General features: G+C 41.9%; 26 non-coding genes and 4 pseudogenes across 26 annotated transcripts; all 30 read left to right on the forward strand.

The window, feature by feature from the left end:
- Positions 1-51: 51 nt before the first annotated feature.
- Positions 52-170, forward strand: LOC114773923 (5S ribosomal RNA). Its single transcript, XR_003744551.1, has one exon. It is a non-coding gene; the product is annotated as a 5S ribosomal RNA (ribosomal RNA).
- Positions 171-314: 144 nt separating this feature from the next.
- LOC114774076 (5S ribosomal RNA) lies at positions 315-433 on the forward strand. The gene has a single exon (XR_003744697.1). It is a non-coding gene; the product is annotated as a 5S ribosomal RNA (ribosomal RNA).
- Positions 434-577: 144 nt separating this feature from the next.
- Positions 578-696, forward strand: LOC114773924 (5S ribosomal RNA). The gene has a single exon (XR_003744552.1). It is a non-coding gene; the product is annotated as a 5S ribosomal RNA (ribosomal RNA).
- A 144-nt stretch (positions 697-840) lies between these two features.
- Positions 841-959, forward strand: LOC114773925 (5S ribosomal RNA). The gene has a single exon (XR_003744553.1). It is a non-coding gene; the product is annotated as a 5S ribosomal RNA (ribosomal RNA).
- A 144-nt stretch (positions 960-1103) lies between these two features.
- Positions 1104-1222, forward strand: LOC114773926 (5S ribosomal RNA). The gene has a single exon (XR_003744554.1). It is a non-coding gene; the product is annotated as a 5S ribosomal RNA (ribosomal RNA).
- A 143-nt stretch (positions 1223-1365) lies between these two features.
- Positions 1366-1484, forward strand: LOC114773927 (5S ribosomal RNA). Its single transcript, XR_003744555.1, has one exon. It is a non-coding gene; the product is annotated as a 5S ribosomal RNA (ribosomal RNA).
- A 144-nt stretch (positions 1485-1628) lies between these two features.
- On the forward strand, positions 1629-1747 carry LOC114773928 (5S ribosomal RNA). The gene has a single exon (XR_003744556.1). It is a non-coding gene; the product is annotated as a 5S ribosomal RNA (ribosomal RNA).
- Positions 1748-1891: 144 nt separating this feature from the next.
- Positions 1892-2010, forward strand: LOC114773929 (5S ribosomal RNA). The gene has a single exon (XR_003744557.1). It is a non-coding gene; the product is annotated as a 5S ribosomal RNA (ribosomal RNA).
- A 144-nt stretch (positions 2011-2154) lies between these two features.
- On the forward strand, positions 2155-2273 carry LOC114773931 (5S ribosomal RNA). Its single transcript, XR_003744559.1, has one exon. It is a non-coding gene; the product is annotated as a 5S ribosomal RNA (ribosomal RNA).
- A 144-nt stretch (positions 2274-2417) lies between these two features.
- LOC114773932 (5S ribosomal RNA) lies at positions 2418-2536 on the forward strand. Its single transcript, XR_003744560.1, has one exon. It is a non-coding gene; the product is annotated as a 5S ribosomal RNA (ribosomal RNA).
- A 144-nt stretch (positions 2537-2680) lies between these two features.
- Positions 2681-2799, forward strand: LOC114773933 (5S ribosomal RNA). Its single transcript, XR_003744561.1, has one exon. It is a non-coding gene; the product is annotated as a 5S ribosomal RNA (ribosomal RNA).
- A 144-nt stretch (positions 2800-2943) lies between these two features.
- LOC114773934 (5S ribosomal RNA) lies at positions 2944-3062 on the forward strand. The gene has a single exon (XR_003744562.1). It is a non-coding gene; the product is annotated as a 5S ribosomal RNA (ribosomal RNA).
- A 144-nt stretch (positions 3063-3206) lies between these two features.
- LOC114773935 (5S ribosomal RNA) lies at positions 3207-3325 on the forward strand. Its single transcript, XR_003744563.1, has one exon. It is a non-coding gene; the product is annotated as a 5S ribosomal RNA (ribosomal RNA).
- A 144-nt stretch (positions 3326-3469) lies between these two features.
- On the forward strand, positions 3470-3588 carry LOC114773936 (5S ribosomal RNA). The gene has a single exon (XR_003744564.1). It is a non-coding gene; the product is annotated as a 5S ribosomal RNA (ribosomal RNA).
- Positions 3589-3733: 145 nt separating this feature from the next.
- On the forward strand, positions 3734-3852 carry LOC114773937 (5S ribosomal RNA). Its single transcript, XR_003744565.1, has one exon. It is a non-coding gene; the product is annotated as a 5S ribosomal RNA (ribosomal RNA).
- Positions 3853-3996: 144 nt separating this feature from the next.
- Positions 3997-4115, forward strand: LOC114773938 (5S ribosomal RNA). Its single transcript, XR_003744566.1, has one exon. It is a non-coding gene; the product is annotated as a 5S ribosomal RNA (ribosomal RNA).
- A 144-nt stretch (positions 4116-4259) lies between these two features.
- Positions 4260-4378, forward strand: LOC114773939 (5S ribosomal RNA). Its single transcript, XR_003744567.1, has one exon. It is a non-coding gene; the product is annotated as a 5S ribosomal RNA (ribosomal RNA).
- A 145-nt stretch (positions 4379-4523) lies between these two features.
- On the forward strand, positions 4524-4642 carry LOC114774090 (5S ribosomal RNA). Its single transcript, XR_003744710.1, has one exon. It is a non-coding gene; the product is annotated as a 5S ribosomal RNA (ribosomal RNA).
- Positions 4643-4785: 143 nt separating this feature from the next.
- On the forward strand, positions 4786-4904 carry LOC114773940 (5S ribosomal RNA). Its single transcript, XR_003744568.1, has one exon. It is a non-coding gene; the product is annotated as a 5S ribosomal RNA (ribosomal RNA).
- A 144-nt stretch (positions 4905-5048) lies between these two features.
- On the forward strand, positions 5049-5167 carry LOC114773942 (5S ribosomal RNA). Its single transcript, XR_003744570.1, has one exon. It is a non-coding gene; the product is annotated as a 5S ribosomal RNA (ribosomal RNA).
- Positions 5168-5311: 144 nt separating this feature from the next.
- On the forward strand, positions 5312-5430 carry LOC114773944 (5S ribosomal RNA). Its single transcript, XR_003744571.1, has one exon. It is a non-coding gene; the product is annotated as a 5S ribosomal RNA (ribosomal RNA).
- Positions 5431-5574: 144 nt separating this feature from the next.
- LOC114773945 (5S ribosomal RNA) lies at positions 5575-5693 on the forward strand. The gene has a single exon (XR_003744572.1). It is a non-coding gene; the product is annotated as a 5S ribosomal RNA (ribosomal RNA).
- Positions 5694-5838: 145 nt separating this feature from the next.
- LOC114773946 (5S ribosomal RNA) lies at positions 5839-5957 on the forward strand. Its single transcript, XR_003744573.1, has one exon. It is a non-coding gene; the product is annotated as a 5S ribosomal RNA (ribosomal RNA).
- A 145-nt stretch (positions 5958-6102) lies between these two features.
- On the forward strand, positions 6103-6221 carry LOC114774077 (5S ribosomal RNA). Its single transcript, XR_003744698.1, has one exon. It is a non-coding gene; the product is annotated as a 5S ribosomal RNA (ribosomal RNA).
- A 144-nt stretch (positions 6222-6365) lies between these two features.
- On the forward strand, positions 6366-6484 carry LOC114774055 (5S ribosomal RNA). Its single transcript, XR_003744677.1, has one exon. It is a non-coding gene; the product is annotated as a 5S ribosomal RNA (ribosomal RNA).
- A 144-nt stretch (positions 6485-6628) lies between these two features.
- Positions 6629-6747, forward strand: LOC114774091 (5S ribosomal RNA). The gene has a single exon (XR_003744711.1). It is a non-coding gene; the product is annotated as a 5S ribosomal RNA (ribosomal RNA).
- Positions 6748-6892: 145 nt separating this feature from the next.
- LOC114774123 (uncharacterized) lies at positions 6893-7010 on the forward strand (annotated as a pseudogene).
- Positions 7011-7149: 139 nt separating this feature from the next.
- LOC114774105 (uncharacterized) lies at positions 7150-7269 on the forward strand (annotated as a pseudogene).
- Positions 7270-7413: 144 nt separating this feature from the next.
- On the forward strand, positions 7414-7532 carry LOC114774104 (uncharacterized; annotated as a pseudogene).
- Positions 7533-7676: 144 nt separating this feature from the next.
- On the forward strand, positions 7677-7795 carry LOC114774109 (uncharacterized; annotated as a pseudogene).
- The last annotated feature ends 2051 nt before the right edge of the window (positions 7796-9846 follow it).

A 9846-nucleotide genomic window follows, 5' to 3' on the forward strand; every position in this document is an offset into this window, starting at 1 on the left:
TATGTTTTCAAGCCTAGGTTGTTTAAAGTCCAAGATTTTCAAGCAGAGATTGCTTACGGCCATACCAGCCCAAGAACGCCCGGTCTCGTCTGATCTCGGAAGCTAAGAAGGCTTGGGCCTGGTTAGTACTTGGATGGGAGACCTCCTGGGAATACCAGGTGCTGTAAGCTTTAACTGTTGAAAAACTTTTTAAAATGAAGTTTTTTTGCATCGCTTTGTTAGTTTTTTTCTAAAGTAAGTTAAGAGGTATTTTCACTCTGTGATATGTTTTCAAGCCTAGGTTGTTTAAAGTCCAAGATTTTCAAGCAGAGATTGCTTACGGCCATACCAGCCCAAGAACGCCCGGTCTCGTCTGATCTCGGAAGCTAAGAAGGCTTGGGCCTGGTTAGTACTTGGATGGGAGACCTCCTGGGAATACCAGGTTCTGTAAGCTTTAACTGTTGAAAAACTTTTTAAAATGAAGTTTTTTTGCATCGCTTTGTTAGTTTTTTTCTAAAGTAAGTTAAGAGGTATTTTCACTCTGTGATATGTTTTCAAGCCTAGGTTGTTTAAAGTCCAAGATTTTCAAGCAGAGATTGCTTACGGCCATACCAGCCCAAGAACGCCCGGTCTCGTCTGATCTCGGAAGCTAAGAAGGCTTGGGCCTGGTTAGTACTTGGATGGGAGACCTCCTGGGAATACCAGGTGCTGTAAGCTTTAACTGTTGAAAAACTTTTTAAAATGAAGTTTTTTTGCATCGCTTTGTTAGTTTTTTTCTAAAGTAAGTTAAGAGGTATTTTCACTCTGTGATATGTTTTCAAGCCTAGGTTGTTTAAAGTCCAAGATTTTCAAGCAGAGATTGCTTACGGCCATACCAGCCCAAGAACGCCCGGTCTCGTCTGATCTCGGAAGCTAAGAAGGCTTGGGCCTGGTTAGTACTTGGATGGGAGACCTCCTGGGAATACCAGGTGCTGTAAGCTTTAACTGTTGAAAAACTTTTTAAAATGAAGTTTTTTTGCATCGCTTTGTTAGTTTTTTTCTAAAGTAAGTTAAGAGGTATTTTCACTCTGTGATATGTTTTCAAGCCTAGGTTGTTTAAAGTCCAAGATTTTCAAGCAGAGATTGCTTACGGCCATACCAGCCCAAGAACGCCCGGTCTCGTCTGATCTCGGAAGCTAAGAAGGCTTGGGCCTGGTTAGTACTTGGATGGGAGACCTCCTGGGAATACCAGGTGCTGTAAGCTTTAACTGTTGAAAAACTTTTTAAATGAAGTTTTTTTGCATCGCTTTGTTAGTTTTTTTCTAAAGTAAGTTAAGAGGTATTTTCACTCTGTGATATGTTTTCAAGCCTAGGTTGTTTAAAGTCCAAGATTTTCAAGCAGAGATTGCTTACGGCCATACCAGCCCAAGAACGCCCGGTCTCGTCTGATCTCGGAAGCTAAGAAGGCTTGGGCCTGGTTAGTACTTGGATGGGAGACCTCCTGGGAATACCAGGTGCTGTAAGCTTTAACTGTTGAAAAACTTTTTAAAATGAAGTTTTTTTGCATCGCTTTGTTAGTTTTTTTCTAAAGTAAGTTAAGAGGTATTTTCACTCTGTGATATGTTTTCAAGCCTAGGTTGTTTAAAGTCCAAGATTTTCAAGCAGAGATTGCTTACGGCCATACCAGCCCAAGAACGCCCGGTCTCGTCTGATCTCGGAAGCTAAGAAGGCTTGGGCCTGGTTAGTACTTGGATGGGAGACCTCCTGGGAATACCAGGTGCTGTAAGCTTTAACTGTTGAAAAACTTTTTAAAATAAAGTTTTTTTGCATCGCTTTGTTAGTTTTTTTCTAAAGTAAGTTAAGAGGTATTTTCACTCTGTGATATGTTTTCAAGCCTAGGTTGTTTAAAGTCCAAGATTTTCAAGCAGAGATTGCTTACGGCCATACCAGCCCAAGAACGCCCGGTCTCGTCTGATCTCGGAAGCTAAGAAGGCTTGGGCCTGGTTAGTACTTGGATGGGAGACCTCCTGGGAATACCAGGTGCTGTAAGCTTTAACTGTTGAAAAACTTTTTAAAATGAAGTTTTTTTGCATCGCTTTGTTAGTTTTTTTCTAAAGTAAGTTAAGAGGTATTTTCACTCTGTGATATGTTTTCAAGCCTAGGTTGTTTAAAGTCCAAGATTTTCAAGCAGAGATTGCTTACGGCCATACCAGCCCAAGAACGCCCGGTCTCGTCTGATCTCGGAAGCTAAGAAGGCTTGGGCCTGGTTAGTACTTGGATGGGAGACCTCCTGGGAATACCAGGTGCTGTAAGCTTTAACTGTTGAAAAACTTTTTAAAATGAAGTTTTTTTGCATCGCTTTGTTAGTTTTTTTCTAAAGTAAGTTAAGAGGTATTTTCACTCTGTGATATGTTTTCAAGCCTAGGTTGTTTAAAGTCCAAGATTTTCAAGCAGAGATTGCTTACGGCCATACCAGCCCAAGAACGCCCGGTCTCGTCTGATCTCGGAAGCTAAGAAGGCTTGGGCCTGGTTAGTACTTGGATGGGAGACCTCCTGGGAATACCAGGTGCTGTAAGCTTTAACTGTTGAAAAACTTTTTAAAATAAAGTTTTTTTGCATCGCTTTGTTAGTTTTTTTCTAAAGTAAGTTAAGAGGTATTTTCACTCTGTGATATGTTTTCAAGCCTAGGTTGTTTAAAGTCCAAGATTTTCAAGCAGAGATTGCTTACGGCCATACCAGCCCAAGAACGCCCGGTCTCGTCTGATCTCGGAAGCTAAGAAGGCTTGGGCCTGGTTAGTACTTGGATGGGAGACCTCCTGGGAATACCAGGTGCTGTAAGCTTTAACTGTTGAAAAACTTTTTAAAATGAAGTTTTTTTGCATCGCTTTGTTAGTTTTTTTCTAAAGTAAGTTAAGAGGTATTTTCACTCTGTGATATGTTTTCAAGCCTAGGTTGTTTAAAGTCCAAGATTTTCAAGCAGAGATTGCTTACGGCCATACCAGCCCAAGAACGCCCGGTCTCGTCTGATCTCGGAAGCTAAGAAGGCTTGGGCCTGGTTAGTACTTGGATGGGAGACCTCCTGGGAATACCAGGTGCTGTAAGCTTTAACTGTTGAAAAACTTTTTAAAATGAAGTTTTTTTGCATCGCTTTGTTAGTTTTTTTCTAAAGTAAGTTAAGAGGTATTTTCACTCTGTGATATGTTTTCAAGCCTAGGTTGTTTAAAGTCCAAGATTTTCAAGCAGAGATTGCTTACGGCCATACCAGCCCAAGAACGCCCGGTCTCGTCTGATCTCGGAAGCTAAGAAGGCTTGGGCCTGGTTAGTACTTGGATGGGAGACCTCCTGGGAATACCAGGTGCTGTAAGCTTTAACTGTTGAAAAACTTTTTAAAATGAAGTTTTTTTGCATCGCTTTGTTAGTTTTTTTCTAAAGTAAGTTAAGAGGTATTTTCACTCTGTGATATGTTTTCAAGCCTAGGTTGTTTAAAGTCCAAGATTTTCAAGCAGAGATTGCTTACGGCCATACCAGCCCAAGAACGCCCGGTCTCGTCTGATCTCGGAAGCTAAGAAGGCTTGGGCCTGGTTAGTACTTGGATGGGAGACCTCCTGGGAATACCAGGTGCTGTAAGCTTTAACTGTTGAAAAACTTTTTAAAATGAAGTTTTTTTTGCATCGCTTTGTTAGTTTTTATCTAAAGTAAGTTAAGAGGTATTTTCACTCTGTGATATGTTTTCAAGCCTAGGTTGTTTAAAGTCCAAGATTTTCAAGCAGAGATTGCTTACGGCCATACCAGCCCAAGAACGCCCGGTCTCGTCTGATCTCGGAAGCTAAGAAGGCTTGGGCCTGGTTAGTACTTGGATGGGAGACCTCCTGGGAATACCAGGTGCTGTAAGCTTTAACTGTTGAAAAACTTTTTAAAATGAAGTTTTTTTGCATCGCTTTGTTAGTTTTTTTCTAAAGTAAGTTAAGAGGTATTTTCACTCTGTGATATGTTTTCAAGCCTAGGTTGTTTAAAGTCCAAGATTTTCAAGCAGAGATTGCTTACGGCCATACCAGCCCAAGAACGCCCGGTCTCGTCTGATCTCGGAAGCTAAGAAGGCTTGGGCCTGGTTAGTACTTGGATGGGAGACCTCCTGGGAATACCAGGTGCTGTAAGCTTTAACTGTTGAAAAACTTTTTAAAATGAAGTTTTTTTGCATCGCTTTGTTAGTTTTTTTCTAAAGTAAGTTAAGAGGTATTTTCACTCTGTGATATGTTTTCAAGCCTAGGTTGTTTAAAGTCCAAGATTTTCAAGCAGAGATTGCTTACGGCCATACCAGCCCAAGAACGCCCGGTCTCGTCTGATCTCGGAAGCTAAGAAGGCTTGGGCCTGGTTAGTACTTGGATGGGAGACCTCCTGGGAATACCAGGTGCTGTAAGCTTTAACTGTTGAAAAACTTTTTAAAATGAAGTTTTTTTGCATCGCTTTGTTAGTTTTTTATCTAAAGTAAGTTAAGAGGTATTTTCACTCTGTGATATGTTTTCAAGCCTAGGTTGTTTAAAGTCCAAGATTTTCAAGCAGAGATTGCTTACGGCCATACCAGCCCAAGAACGCCCGGTCTCGTCTGATCTCGGAAGCTAAGAAGGCTTGGGCCTGGTTAGTACTTGGATGGGAGACCTCCTGGGAATACCAGGTGCTGTAGCTTTAACTGTTGAAAAACTTTTTAAAATGAAGTTTTTTTGCATCGCTTTGTTAGTTTTTTTCTAAAGTAAGTTAAGAGGTATTTTCACTCTGTGATATGTTTTCAAGCCTAGGTTGTTTAAAGTCCAAGATTTTCAAGCAGAGATTGCTTACGGCCATACCAGCCCAAGAACGCCCGGTCTCGTCTGATCTCGGAAGCTAAGAAGGCTTGGGCCTGGTTAGTACTTGGATGGGAGACCTCCTGGGAATACCAGGTGCTGTAAGCTTTAACTGTTGAAAAACTTTTTAAAATGAAGTTTTTTTGCATCGCTTTGTTAGTTTTTTTCTAAAGTAAGTTAAGAGGTATTTTCACTCTGTGATATGTTTTCAAGCCTAGGTTGTTTAAAGTCCAAGATTTTCAAGCAGAGATTGCTTACGGCCATACCAGCCCAAGAACGCCCGGTCTCGTCTGATCTCGGAAGCTAAGAAGGCTTGGGCCTGGTTAGTACTTGGATGGGAGACCTCCTGGGAATACCAGGTGCTGTAAGCTTTAACTGTTGAAAAACTTTTTTAAATGAAGTTTTTTTGCATCGCTTTGTTAGTTTTTTTCTAAAGTAAGTTAAGAGGTATTTTCACTCTGTGATATGTTTTCAAGCCTAGGTTGTTTAAAGTCCAAGATTTTCAAGCAGAGATTGCTTACGGCCATACCAGCCCAAGAACGCCCGGTCTCGTCTGATCTCGGAAGCTAAGAAGGCTTGGGCCTGGTTAGTACTTGGATGGGAGACCTCCTGGGAATACCAGGTGCTGTAAGCTTTAACTGTTGAAAAACTTTTTAAAATGAAGTTTTTTTGCATCGCTTTGTTAGTTTTTATCTAAAGTAAGTTAAGAGGTATTTTCACTCTGTGATATGTTTTCAAGCCTAGGTTGTTTAAAGTCCAAGATTTTCAAGCAGAGATTGCTTACGGCCATACCAGCCCAAGAACGCCCGGTCTCGTCTGATCTCGGAAGCTAAGAAGGCTTGGGCCTGGTTAGTACTTGGATGGGAGACCTCCTGGGAATACCAGGTGCTGTAAGCTTTAACTGTTGAAAAACTTTTTAAAATGAAGTTTTTTTTGCATCGCTTTGTTAGTTTTTATCTAAAGTAAGTTAAGAGGTATTTTCACTCTGTGATATGTTTTCAAGCCTAGGTTGTTTAAAGTCCAAGATTTTCAAGCAGAGATTGCTTACGGCCATACCAGCCCAAGAACGCCCGGTCTCGTCTGATCTCGGAAGCTAAGAAGGCTTGGGCCTGGTTAGTACTTGGATGGGAGACCTCCTGGGAATACCAGGTGCTGTAAGCTTTAACTGTTGAAAAACTTTTTAAAATGAAGTTTTTTTTGCATCGCTTTGTTAGTTTTTTTCTAAAGTAAGTTAAGAGGTATTTTCACTCTGTGATATGTTTTCAAGCCTAGGTTGTTTAAAGTCCAAGATTTTCAAGCAGAGATTGCTTACGGCCATACCAGCCCAAGAACGCCCGGTCTCGTCTGATCTCGGAAGCTAAGAAGGCTTGGGCCTGGTTAGTACTTGGATGGGAGACCTCCTGGGAATACCAGGTTCTGTAAGCTTTAACTGTTGAAAAACTTTTTAAAATGAAGTTTTTTTGCATCGCTTTGTTAGTTTTTTTCTAAAGTAAGTTAAGAGGTATTTTCACTCTGTGATATGTTTTCAAGCCTAGGTTGTTTAAAGTCCAAGATTTTCAAGCAGAGATTGCTTACGGCCATACCAGCCCAAGAACGCCCGGTCTCGTCTGATCTCTGAAGCTAAGAAGGCTTGGGCCTGGTTAGTACTTGGATGGGAGACCTCCTGGGAATACCAGGTGCTGTAAGCTTTAACTGTTGAAAAACTTTTTAAAATGAAGTTTTTTTGCATCGCTTTGTTAGTTTTTTTCTAAAGTAAGTTAAGAGGTATTTTCACTCTGTGATATGTTTTCAAGCCTAGGTTGTTTAAAGTCCAAGATTTTCAAGCAGAGATTGCTTACGGCCATACCAGCCCAAGAACGCCCGGTCTCGTCTGATCTCGGAAGCTAAGAAGGCTTGGGCCTGCTTAGTACTTGGATGGGAGACCTCCTGGGAATACCAGGTTCTGTAAGCTTTAACTGTTGAAAAACTTTTTAAATGAAGTTTTTTTGCATCGCTTTGTTAGTTTTTTTCTAAAGTAAGTTAAGAGGTATTTTCACTCTGTGATATGTTTTCAAGCCTAGGTTGTTTAAAGTCCAAGATTTTCAAGCAGAGATTGCTTACGGCCATACCAGCCCTAGAACGCCCGGTCTCGTCTGATCTCGGAAGCTAAGAAGGCTTGGGCCTGGTTAGTACTTGGATGGGAGACCTCCTGGGCATACCAGGTTCTGGTTTAACTGTTGAAAAACTTTTTAAAATGAAGTTTTTTTGCATCGCTTTGTTAGTTTTTTTCTAAAGTAAGTTAAGAGGTATTTTCACTCTGTGATATGTTCTCAAGCCTAGGTTGTTTAAAGTCCAAGATTTTCAAGCAGATATTGCTTACGGCCATACCAGCCCAAGAACGCCCTGGTCTCGTCTGATCTCGGAAGCTAAGAAGGCTTGGGCCTGGTTAGTACTTGGATGGGAGACCTCCTGGGAATACCAGGTTCTGTAATCTTTAACTCTTGAAAAACTTTTTAAAATGAAGTTTTTTTGCATCGCTTTGTTAGTTTTTTTCTAAAGTAAGTTAAGAGGTATTTTCACTCTGTGATATGTTTTCAAGCCTAGGTTGTTTAAAGTCCAAGATTTTCAAACAGAGATTGCTTACGGCCGTACCAGCCCAAGAACGCCCGGTCTCGTCTGATCTCGGAAGCTAAGAAGGCTTGGGCCTGTTTAGTACGTGGATGGGAGACCTCTTTGGAATACCTGGTGCTGTAAGCTTTAACTGTTGAAAAACTTTTTTAAATGAATTTTTTTTGCATCGCTTTGTTAGTTTTTTTCTAAAGTAAGTTAAGAGGTATTTTCACTCTGTGATATGTTTTCAAGCCTAGGTTGTTTAAAGTCCAAGATTTTCAAGCAGAGATTGCTTACGGCCGTACCAGCCCAAGAACGCCCGGTCTCGTCTGATCTCGGAAGCTAAGAAGGCTTGGGCCTGGTTAGTCCTTGGATCGGAGACCTCCTGGGAATACCAGGTGCTGTAAGCTTTAACTATTGAAAAACTTTTTAAAATGAAGTTTTTTTGCATCGCTTTGTTAGTTTTTTTCTAAAGTGTTGGAAAATGTATATAAGTTATCATGCTATTAACCTTTACTACCTTTTTGACATATATATCCCACATGTACTAAACTCTATTAATCCTTTTGACATATATATATATCTCGCATGCATTAAACTATAATAATCTTTTTAATATGCGCACTACATTGAATCATTAGTCTCTTCAGAAACTGGTGGGCTAAAGGCTGTTTGCAGAACAGAATGACCGCGACTTGATAAGAGGAGGCCTGCAGCCGCGGAGAAGCAAGAAAAACAAGAAGACCTTGGCGATGGAGCGTCTACCAAAGAGACAAACCTACATGCAAATTATAAGCTTATTTGGTGTGATCCTGTGATGAATGTACCGCCCTATTATTGAATAAAAAGAGAGGAAGCGGAAGAGACGGCAGAGCTTTTTGGAGGCTGCTGTATTGGTCGTCTCTGATCGCTCTCCTTGCAAGTAAAAGAGCTCAACTTCTTCGTGTCATTCTTCTCTGGTTTATAAGTGTTGGAACGGCGTACAACTCTAACATTTTATTGGTCCTTCGAGCCGGATTCCAAGACACCAAAGGACTCCAGCGGACGGGACGGATACCAGGAAATCCTTGGCCAAGGCTGACTCCTTAGTAGGGGTCAGAGACAGACCCCTTTGGGGACTGGGAGGCCGACCCCTCGGTTGGGATCTGGAGGTTGACGGAATCTTACGAGTGAGAGAAGGCACGGGGGTAAGTTGACTTCTGTTTAAAAGAAATGGAATGAATGGTAACAAGAGGTTACAAGAGGTAACAAGAGGTTACAAGAGGTAACAAGAGTAACAAGAGGTTACTTAAAGGAAACAAACCCTGGGTATTCTAGACTCTGGCAGGTAACAAAGACAGTTAAATTCCGTGGGGGGGGCGGACCCCTCCCGTAAAGGGTTAAAATCCGCGGGGAGGACGGACTCCTCTGTCAGTGAAAAGGAACGTTCAATAGTAAAATAAGTGATTTAAAACTCATACAGGTGTATGAGAGTGCGCGCGGGTGTGAGTGTGTGGATGAGTGGGGGTGAAAGTCACTAGACGGACACTCCATACAAAACCTCACAGGGAAGGAAACAGCGACCCCTCGTGGACGCAGAGGCAAGGTATTTCCACCCCAAATTATTTGAGGTAGAAGTGAAATACACCACGAGAGGAATTTTGATACGCTGTCCTGTGAACAAATACCAGTGTTTTAGGTTACCCCAGGTACAACACACTGGCCCAAATTTAGGTCAAAATGGGTAAGAGATCCAGTAAACCAGATCCGAAAGAAGAACTAAAAAGGGAAAAGACAAAAGATGAATCCGTTAGATAAATGGATAACAAAATACGGGTTTGATGGACAATTGAGAGTAAAAAGCCTAATTGAGTTACAGGGAGTCATAAAACATACATGTAAAAATAAGGAGAAGCAAATGAAGCGAGAAGGGGTTGAGGCTTTAACACAGTGGATAAAGATAGCAGGAAAGAGAGAAGAAGGGGAGAGGAAGATAAGACAGGCTAGAGAGAATGCAGCACGTGAGGAGGAAAGGGAGAGAGAGGATCAGGCAGTTAAATTGATGGAAGTGGAGAAAACTATTCTGTTTCTCCGCAAAGAAGATAATGAAGAAACTGGAAGTAGGGGAAGTCAGAGGGAAGGGGTGCGTAGGGCTGACGAGGAAGGAGTAGGGGAGGAGGGGGCAATGGGGGCCGCTAGTGCAGCCACCAGCGCTTCCCTCTGTGCCTGCAGCTCCTCCCCTGTATCTGGATATGGGATATGGCATATCCACGCCATGCACATAGACAAACTGATAAGAACTAAAAGGAAGAACTAAAAAAATTGACACCTTTTGGGAAAACACATTTTACACATACAGACACATTTTACCATGGAGGCGGAGGCAGAGGGAGACAGGGAGGACGCAGGGGAAGAAGAAGAGGGGGTGTCCAAGGACGAGGGTGGAACACACAGGGCCAATGGAGAGCAGGCTGCTGGTCCT

The sequence above is a fragment of the Denticeps clupeoides genome, unplaced genomic scaffold, assembly GCF_900700375.1.
Source record: "Denticeps clupeoides unplaced genomic scaffold, fDenClu1.1, whole genome shotgun sequence".
NCBI classification, from domain to species: Eukaryota; Metazoa; Chordata; class Actinopteri; order Clupeiformes; family Denticipitidae; genus Denticeps; species Denticeps clupeoides.